Below are 10,950 nucleotides of genomic sequence, written 5' to 3'. Positions count from 1 at the left end.
CCCTGGTGCTGCAGCAGTGGTACCTCTTGACGGAGGCATAAATACCATCTTACAGGACAGTATTTAGTTATATATAGCACAGTTGTAGCGCGTAAAGTGCTGACAATTGTTGCGTGAACAGGGCAGTCATCTACATGAAGGACTGCCTTCATCTACTGAAGATCTAAAAAGATCTCTAAAACTCCTAGCTAGTTTTAAAAGCAGTTCGGTTAAACTATTTTTGAAAATAACCAGAGCTGGAGCCACAGTTGCTGAAAATGTTGTACTGTAGGTCTGCCACTGACTATCATTACAACAGGTGTATCCATCACACCCATAATGCTATCTCTTTTTAGCCCAAGCAGAGACAAAGCATAAGGGTGTTGTGGATTCAGTACAACATAAACAGGAATAGCAAAGTTCAAGTAAAATAGATCTTTAAAAAATGTGACTGATAGTAGTAGAAGATTTTTGTTGAAAATTTTTGTTCAAAGATGTTCCAGGATTGGAGCCAAAAGACTTTGGATGAACTGGTGCACCAGGCTAAGAATGGAGAGCAGTGGGTATAGCACCATACAGGGCTGGCTTTTCAAGGGGCTTTTTAAGGAGGGCAGATCCTGGAATCAGGAAAGTCCCTTTCCAAGAGGCCGAAGAATTGGGCAGAAATCAGGGATGTGGGTGGTGAAAGGAGGACTGAAGAGGGAGAGAAGCCTTTTGTACATGTGTTACTCTTTTTATAGGGAGGGAAAAAAAGAAAAAGAGGATAGGGAAGGATAAGATGCCTGAGGAGAAAAACTGAAGTGTGGGAATGGGCGTGCTTTAGGGCAGAACAGAAAGGAGGGAGCTTGGTGAGAGGATATGAAAGAAAACAGGACTACTGAAAGGACATCCACGTGGAAGAAGTCACCCAAGATGAGAGGTAGGTTGCAGCTCACGTATGAGTAAATACAGACATCACAAATTGGAACAAACTCGTGCCATAGTGAGTATAGCTCTTCAGTTGTGGAAATGCTGGCCTAGGATAGTTTTACTAGACTTATCTCTGGTTTTATCTTGAACTGCTAAGAAATTTGTGGCATACCAGCTATACCGTAATCAAGAGATCTGATTTAAAACCCAGAATGGCTGTAATGAAGGAAGTAGAGGGAATAGTGGGTGTGTGCGTGTGGTTCCTTAAATGTGTAGTTGACTGTGTCCTGGGATTGTGTCTTGTGGTTTTACTACAGAGAGCTAAAGCATGATCCAGTAGATAAGACAGATGATAGATCAATAAGAGCTTAAAGCTTTTCTGGGTAGCTGTAACCGTTTTTTAAAGGTGTCCACTTACTGTGTGGAAACCTTCAGAGCTTCGACTCTGTGGATGGAGGAAGAATGTTAATACCCAGGACTATTAACTTGAGTTTCAGATTTAACATCAGTTTTGCTTCACAGCTAGTGCCTTTAAACTTTGGATGTTTAGTAGTGTTGATCGGTCATCTGCTGTGGATGTTACTGGGAGATCCAAGTTCAGACAGAAATACCTGGTTCGTGAATCTGTGCTTGGCTAGCCAGTGCACTGAGGCTGTGTTAGAGAAACAAACTCTTTTTTTTTTTTTCCAGTTTGTTGCAGTTCTTCCTTTCCTGAGGAGGGGTGTTGGGGGGGACACCTGATAAGAAGCACACTAAAAGCTGATAGTGTTATGGAGATTGTGTTCGGAACTTTATGGACTTTCACCATTGGTATTAGAAGCCAGCTGGGTCAAGTGGCTCAGAGTAAACCACTCTTGTTTCGTGAAGGCGTTTTCATTTGTAGGACTCAATAGTGCAACTTTACACTCATGAAGTAATTCAAGCAACGGAAACCTGACTGTTTTAACAATGTATTCCGGTTATTTCCTTCTCAGGGAGTGACCAGGACTTTGAGTAAGCATGACAACCGCTTGTTAGGTCACCCCAGGAACACATTCCTACAATTGTTCGGCAGTTCTTGAAAATCTGAGTCATGTCCTTTCCCGACTCAAAGTTTCCCTGGTGAGCTCCCTCTTGCCTACTTGTCACCTCCCCACCCCAACACACATCCATGCCTGCTTGCACACCACCATGTTTGTCATGTTATCCCAAGTGGCCTATCCCTGCAACTGTTACACTATTATAAACAGTCAAGGTCTATTTTTTAACCAAACTCTAACCAAATACTGAGCTTGCCTCCCTTGGTTTTTTTTTCTGTTTTTGTTTGTTTTTTAGTGATTGCATTCACATGAGCCAACTAAAACCAATTTTGAATGAAGACGCTGCAAATCCACCAGTATTTTTTCCTACAAAATTGCAGCAGTAATTACAAATGAGGAAATTTACAGTATCAAGATTTGTTTGTAGGCAACTGAAGAACAGGACAAATAGATAAATTTATCAAACTTTTTTCATTAGTCTACAAATGTGCTATTATTTGTAATAATTAGGTTTGGGTCTTTTGCTTTTTACAAAATAAATTATTGAAAGATTTGATATTGACAATTGACCATATTGTGTTCAGGGATAAAAACACATAGCAAGATAAAGCATTAGGTGCAGCTGAGCCTCCAGGCGCGTAAGCAAACAGCAAAAAATTTGTATCGTAAGTATGAATAAGTTTGTTTTGTTTGGTTTGGTTTTGGCTTTTTTTCAAGCCTGGTATGTCATGGACATTTTTTTCCCAGAGCTGATAAAGCACATCCATCAGCCCAAGTATTACTAAATGTGTCTGACCATCCTGCATAGGCGAAACCTGCAAAGAACCCTGTACCAATTTTGCCAAAAAAAAAAAAAAAAAAAAGAGGAAAGTATCTTGTTTAGCTGAAAGCAAGAACTAGTAACAATCAGAATTGCTTTGTCATTGGGGGGGAAAGAAAGGTCCATGGACTGGATACCAGTCATTGTTTATTTCTCTTTTTTGCATTGGCAATTGCATTTTCTGTTCCTTTTCAGCAGGCATAACTATCAAATATACTAATCAAACGAGTGCTTACTTACTCCAAAGTGGAACATCTTTCATCCTTAATTTTTTTACTTTGATGGAGAAAAAAAAGGTTATTTAAAGTTCATGGTATAGAATTTAAGCACATGCTTGGGAGTAGAATTGTTTCAGACCACAGACAAACATCAGGATGATCAGATCTGCATTCTGTTTGTTTGTCCGGTGTTTAAATCAGCTTGGCTGTCTCATTATTGTCTCTGAGGACTGTGGATACATTTCATCTTAAAGATAACGGTAGATAAAATAATCCGATTCAGGCTCTCTGTTGAATTCCAGTTTATGGTATTTGAGTTTAAGAAATTATTTCCTGGTCAAAGGTATGGGGTGTCTTGGTTTGGTTTGGTTTTTTTTTTTTCCCCCCCGTTGTTTAGACAAAGCTGATTTTGCTTATTTTAATCATCTCAACAACCAAACATTTCATCTTCAACATTTTCAGTAAAACTGATCCCTAAAAAAGTGCTAAAGTACTAAGATGAAACCAGCTGCAACAGTGGTCATACTAGATATACTTTTGCAAATCTCCACATACGATTTTTTCACTGTAGTTTTAATATTGTGTTTTTCTTTAAATCTCTTCTATTCTCCTGGCAAAGGTTAGAGCCGTTTTTGGAAATGCATATTTTTTAATCTGTCAGAGGCTGTTCCCCCTCAAACTAGCCACTGTAATATCTGCAGACGATTATTAGTTACCTCTTGTTCAGACTTATATTTGCCCATCTGTCTTTCCAAAGACACAATTCTGACACTTCCGAAACCAGAGGCAGGAAGAGAAAACATTAAATTCACATTGCAGATGACATTGAAAATCAGCAATTCTGTTTTCATTCCAAACTGCAATGAAAGATAATTGCTAAGCTCTCCACAGGACAGCAATCTGAAAAATGTTGGCTTGCTAATTTCAACAAATTTGGACTGAGGAAGATTAAGATAAAAGCCCCTGGGTTTGTGATAGAAGCTGGGGCTTGTTTATTGCCTTTCAACCCACGTAATGGGATGGCAGGAGAGGGAGAGGAGTATCTGTGATTCTCTTGATTTCTAGACTGTTGGGGCAAGGAATCTAAAAATCCTGGACAGTCCTTCCCAAGAAGGCTGCCAGGATCTGTAGGGCTCCTGATATTCCTGACTTCGGAACAACAACAAAAATTCTGCATATTAGGCTGTCTGTGGGCCAAGACACCGGAAGCGCTCCCCAAAGTCTGTCTGCTGAACTTCTGAGGAGCTCAATGTGTAAACCAGCAAGAGTTCAAGCAGGATCCCAAGGGAAAAGTGCCTCTTGTCTTTGATTTAAAATGTATTCCTTAAACGTTCACTAACAACCATAATTGTAGATGAGGAAAAACAAGCAGTCTGCATAACGGTGGCTGAACATCCCAGGGAATGTTGCCAGCACTGACCAGCTGCAGAGTCAGACGCAGCTAATACAAATCTCACAGAATTTCTGCCCATTGGTGTCTCACAGTGACAACAGATCTGCACTGACTTAAAACAAAACTGATCCCCTTCCTCTGTTTCATAGCTACAGCTTGCCCTGGTCTTTTTATTCCTAAACTCTGAAATGCTTTGAGAGTCACCTGACGGTTGTCCACAGAACCCGCAGATCCCAGCAATCAAAGACAGATCTGGACCATGATGCCTCTGAACTGCAGTATTGGCTCACACTCTCTTTTTTTCAGATACTTTGGACATAGGTAGAAGTTATTGTCAAAAACCAGGTAATATTTGTTGAAAAAACGAAACCTGTGCAATATCAAAAAAACCCTTTACAACAATTTTTGTTTGTTTGTTTTAAAGCCATTCTTTTCTTTTCCCTTTATGTAGCCTAGTCTTCTTCATTTGTGTTTGCCTACTGGTCTGAAAGACCTGAAAAATCAAGATATATGTCATTTTTTTATGTGACAGCAGTTTGGTGTCTTGGTTTAAGACACAACTGAATGTGTTTTGAAGAGGGGAAACAAATCACCTTTTTTGTTCTTAGAAAGCAAAATGTTTCCACTCAGAGAGTGACAAATTATAGCATTCGGTTGCATTTATTTTGCGGAAGCTCCTTAACGCTGAAAGACACTTTGATAAATTTGAAGAGAGGACTCTAAAAATATTACAGAATCACAGAACCTTCATGGTTGGAAAGGACCCTTAAGATCATCGAGTCCAACCAAAAGACCTACAATCTCTGCCACTAGAGCATGCCCTGAAGCGCCACATCTAGATGTTTCTTAAATACCTCTAGGGATGGTGACTCGACCACCTCCCTGGGCAGGCTGTTCCAGTGCCTGACCACTCTTTCAGTAAAGTAATTCTTCCTAATATCTAATCTAAACCTCCCCTGACGCAACTTCAGACCATTTCCTCTGGTCATGTCATTATTTACTTGGGAGAAGAGGCCAACTCCCACTTCTCTACAACCTCCTTTCAGGTAGCTGTAGAGGGCAGTGAGGTCTCCCCTCAGCCTCCTCTTCTCCAAGCTAAACATGCCCAGCTCCCTCAGCCTCTCCTCATACAGCTTGGTCTCCAGACCCCTCACCAGCCTGGTGGCTCTCCTCTGGACACGCTCCAGCACTTCAATGTCCCTCTTGTACAGAGGGGCCCAGAACTGAACACAGTACTCGAGGTGAGGCCTCACCAGTGCCGAGTACAGAGGCATGATCACTTCCCTACTCCTGCTGGCCACGCTATTCCTGATACAAGCCAGAATGCTGTTGGCCCTCTTGGCCACCTGGGCACACTGCTGGCTCCATCTTCAGCTGGCCGTCCACCAGCACCCCCAGGTCCTTTTCTGCCGGGCAGCTTTCTAGCCACTCTTCCCCAAGCCTGTAGAGTTGCTTGGGGTTGTTGTGACCGAAATGCAGGACCCAGCACTTGGTCTTATTAAACCTCATACAGTTGGCCTTGGCCCATCGATCCAGCCTGTCCAGGTCCCTCTAGAGCCTTCCTACCCTCAGGCAGATCAACACTCCCACCTAGTTTGGTGTCATCTGCAAACTTACTGAGGGTGTACTCAATCCCCTCATCCAGATCATCATAAAGATAGTAAAAAAAACTGGCCCCAAAACTGAGCCCTGAGCGACACCACTGGTGACCGGCCGCCAAGAGGATTTCACCCCATTAATCACAACTCTCTGGGCACAGCCATCCAGCCAGTTTTTTACCCAGTGCAGAGTACACTTGTCTATGCCACAGTTTGCCAGCTTCTCCAGGAGAATGCTGTGGGGGACGGTGTCAAAGGCCTTACCAAAGTCCAGACAGACAACGTCCACAGCCTTCCCCGCATACAGAAGGCGGGTCACACGGTCATAGAAAGAGATCAGGTTGGTTAAGCAGGACCTCCCCTTCCTAAACCCATGCTGGCTGGCCCTGATCCCTTGGGTGCCCTGCACTTGCCGTGAGAGCTCACTCAAGATGATCCTCTCCATGGTCTTTCCTGGTACCGACGTCAGGCTGACAGGCCTGTAGTTCCCTGGATCCTCCTTCCGACCCTTCTTGTAGATGGGCGTCACATTAGCCACCCTCCAGTCATCTGGCATCTGCCCTGTTGACCAGGATTGTTGATAAATGATGGAGAGAGGCTTGGTGAGCTCTCCCGCCAGCTCCCTGAGTACTCTTGGGTGAAACCCATCCGACTCCATAGACTTATGTATGTCTCGGTGCAGAAGCAGATCATTGACTGCTTCCTCCTGGATTATGGGTGGGTTGTTCTGCTCTCCATCCTTATCTTCCAGCTCAGGAGGCTGAGCACCCTGGGGATAGCTGGTCTGACTATTGAAGACGGAGGCAAAGGAGGCATTAAGTATCTCAGCCTTCTCCTCGCCATTGGTTGCAACTTTCCCCGCCGCATCCAGTAAGGGATGGAGATTCTCCCTGGCTCTCTTTTTGTTGATGTATTTATAAAAGCTTTTTTTGTTGTCCTTAATGTTAGTGGCCAAGTTGAGCTCCAGCTGGGCTTTTGCCTTCCTAATTTTCTCTCTGTATAACCTAACGAGATCTCTGTACTCCTCCTGAGTTGCCTGTCCCTTCTTCCAAAGGTGGTAAACCCTCCTTTTATTCCTAAGTCCCATGCAAAGTTCCTTATTCATCCAGACTGGCCATTTTCCCCGCCCTTTAGACTTGCGACACTTGGGGACAGCCTGCTCTTGGGCCTTTAAGATTTCCTTCTTGAAGAGCGTCCAGCCTTCCTGGACCCCTTTGCCCTTCAGGACTGTCTCCCAAGGGACCCTCTCAACCAGAGTCCTGAACAAGTCAAAGTCCGCCCTCCGGAAGTCCAAGGTGGAGGTTTTGCTAACCCCCCTCCTTACATCGCTACGAATATCAGGTAATATCAGGTAAATATCAGGTAAGCCCTAGTGACAAGTGATATTTAAGTTGGTATGAAGGTTTAGTAATGACCCACTTTGCAGGCATTTTAGAGGGAAGAAAACCTGTTCAGAAAGCAGGCTGTGTTACCTGCCACACATGCTGAAACACCGTGTCTCTTCACAAGCAGACACAGTAGCCCATGAATCCCTTTTGGAAGAACAGCCTAAAGTTAAAGAGTAAAACTGGAAATGCTGGAAAGAGTAAAGGCACAGAAGCTTTGTCTGGAAAAGGTAAAGTCTTATGAGTCCTCCTCTTTCTGAAACTACTTCTGTAGTCCTTGATGTGACTTCTGCAAAGACTATCTCTGCTTCTGTTAAGAGATTAAGAGCATGTAACTACTGCAACTGTTAGCATCCTCTGCTGTCTGCCTCTTCTGGAAAGGTCACAGGATCCTTCTTTCCAAAAAAGTGGACCTTTTGACTTGTAGTATCAATGTCTCCGATTCTACTCTCAAATTCTCTATCATTGTTTCTCTGTTGTTCTCTATTCTAAATCACTGTTCATGATTGCTTGTCAGCAACAGCAGCACTATAGCATTGGGGATGTTGTCATGTTTGTTCCACGTGTTCAGGACATAATACCATCAGAGGAGTTACAAGAACGTGTCCACCTGCAGAGTGTGGTCTCTTCTGTTGATTTTAGATCAATCTTTCGGTCACCTAAAGGTAACTGTTCACTTCATAAAGCATCCTCTGGTTTCTCGATTCATCTCTAACTATACGTTTAATCAAAACTTAGAGGCAATAGTCCATCAAGATTGTCTTTGTTTGCTGTGAGGATATACAAGGCTACTTCCTAGCAGCTTCTACCAAGCACCATATTAGGAAATCCTTAACAGAGCTATTTAAGGAGAATTATTTTGAAAAAAACAATTACATATGTACATTAGAGTTGATTTGAATAGAGACTTCTGACCATCCCAGATACTGTGTTACCCAAATTGCTCTAGCTCATGGGATAGCTAGCTAAACTGGCAAAGTGAGGCTGTTTGTCCCAGGTAATTGAATTCTGTAATTATCTTTTCCCTCTTCCTATATGCCTGCAGGGCAAGAATTGGCTCTGGTTCGGTTGTATTAACAAGAAAGTGAAAAGGCCTTTTGGAAAACTGAGCTTCCCAATTACTAAAATGTAAAAGAAAAAAAAAAAAAGACTCCTCTGGGGGGAGAAAAATAGAAAGTGTTTGTTAGTTAAAATAGGCAATGAGGTGGATTTTGCTCTTAGCTGTCTTGATTTAAATAAAAGTTGTTTCAGTGACATGTAATCTAGATTTGTACAAGAATAACTGAAGGACAGCATCTGGTTCACTGCTTGTGTTGCAATGGCAGCTGGGCTTCACTTGTGCTTGCTGGAGATAACAGACACTTCCACATGGTCATGCCAAGTTCAACGACCAGCTCAAAAGCACAAGTAAGGATGCAAACATCAGCTGTGCCAGGGAGAGAACAAGATAACTGAAAGTTAATTAATTCTGATCATACTTCTATAAGAGAAGGTGCGAGTTTGCAGCCTCTTCTCAGCTAGGTCACTACAAACGCTGGCCAGTTACAAAACCTCTTTTTTGTGTGTGTGTTTGTAGGTGTTCTAACTTAGCCCTTCCATGCTTTTAGGGGAAGAGAGAGAGAGATGAAAGCCCACAGGGCTTAAAACGATGCCCATTATGTGGGGAGAATCTCACACTGATGCGTTTTCACTCACTCACCTGTACACTTAAATAGTATGTTGAGGCAGATACTGCTTTCTAAATCTCACTTGCAGCTAAAGAAAACCAAGTAGCAAATCATGATTTCTGTGACGAGGCTGAAACCTCAGTGGCATCGTTGTGCCGGAGTCATACTGAATGTATGCTGGTGAGGCTGCTTCCAAGAGAGCTCCTAAAATAGGCACTGAAGAAGTAACCTGACCCTGTGCTCCCTGCAGAGCCAGCTGCGAGGGAAGAGAGCTGCTCGCTGCACCTCTCTGGTAGTTGAAGGAGGTGACTCTTAGTAACAGCAGTCCCACTTCTGATACCATTGTTGTGCTTTCAAAACTGGTAGCTCCATGGAGATTGGAATCCAGCTCCAAGTGTTTTGGATTCATCTCTACTGCCGGAAGAGCCTGCATTTAGCTAAGGGTCAAGGTTAAATATGCCTGCAGTAGCGTATAGTTGGTAGAGTGTAGTTCAAGCCTGTGCCGAGGTCAGTGCAAGGGGAAGGGACTGTCTGAGCTGCCTAAAAGCTGCTGCCAGTGCTTTTAGCCTTTACCCGGTGAGAGCTGACTGAACAGGCTAGACTCCTCTGCTGAGCTAAACACTGGTTTGAATTATTTGTACAGCACAATTTGGCTAAGCACCACTGAAAATCTGGATTGAGGACACCACCTCTTCATACTGAACTGCTGTAAAATTTTTGTTTTCATTAATTTCAAGTGGATCACCATCATTTTCCTGCTTGTAATACAGATACAGAGCAAGGACAAAAATAAAATGGAGGCAAAGACAGGAGGGGAGGTGTCCTGAGTTCCATCCGCTGAGAGCGCAGGTACCTGTTTCACTTATTTATGCCAATTAACAGGAAATGAGCAGGGCTTCTTGCCCCCTCTGCCCTGCTGCAAGGAGGGTTACCCAAACCTCACATCCTTATCCTTATCACTTGCCCTTATGATTTCCTGTAATTTCCCTCTGTAATTTTTCACTGTGTTAACGAGTGCTCACTGAAACCAAAAAGACCACTATTGCGTCATCAGATTCAGTCCTCCCACTGCCATGGGCAACTATACGTAACAGGCATTGTGGGCATTTAAGTACCCAAAAGGGCAGCTGTCTTGGTTTTTGTAGGTGCAAGAAAGGAAATTAGCCCCAGTCTCTGATTCCTGACTGGTAGGCTTTATCCCACAAAGTGGGAAAAGGCTAGAGGTGGTATGCCTATGCCCTTTTAGGAGGGGGAGCTCCCGAGAAAGGTAAGTACAAGGGCGTTCCCAAGAAAGAGGGGATGTTTTCTCTAGCAAGACAGGAGGGGATGGTTGCCAGACCTGAGGGTGATGTTAATAGAGTGGAGTTCTTTGTGGGAGTGCATGTAAAGAACAGGAGAGATTTTGCACCAGAGATCCGTAGTACCTGGGGCTTGGAAGGTCTGAGGCATGGCCATGTGACTTTGCATGGTGAGTTTCTTGTTCAAAAATGTCCGTAAAACATTTGCTTTATGCACCACCAATTTATGTTGTGCCACAAAGTCCTTTCCAATGTTTTATGACAAACTTGAGGCTTGTAGGAAAAGGCCAAGGAGCCAAAGGATAATGTGCCACAGACGGAGGGGCAGAAAGCAAGAGCAAGGGCACCAACAAGTCTCCAGGTTTCTGCTATGGCAAGGAATTTGTTAAATTTACACCCACTTTGTATCCCTTTGTTCTTGTGCCAGCATTGTTTAGCTGCTCACACAGAACAGGCTGTCCATACTCTGGGTAGCCCGCCCTTCTTTGCATCTTCTCCAGAACTGTTTTCTCCTTGAATGCGAGAGCCCACATCATATGCTGTATTTTGGGGGAAACGCCAGAGTTTTGTACAACTACATCAGTGCTTCCCTACCTCTAGTAGAAAAACAGTGTCTTACCTAAGGCATGTTCTCCTCTTCTGTGAAGGGCTGAAGATTTATTGG

This window comes from Rissa tridactyla, chromosome 1 (genome assembly GCF_028500815.1).
Source record: "Rissa tridactyla isolate bRisTri1 chromosome 1, bRisTri1.patW.cur.20221130, whole genome shotgun sequence".
NCBI lineage: Eukaryota > Metazoa > Chordata > Aves > Charadriiformes > Laridae > Rissa > Rissa tridactyla.
The sequence above is the reverse complement of the archived record's forward strand: the minus strand, read 5'-3'. Positions refer to the sequence as shown.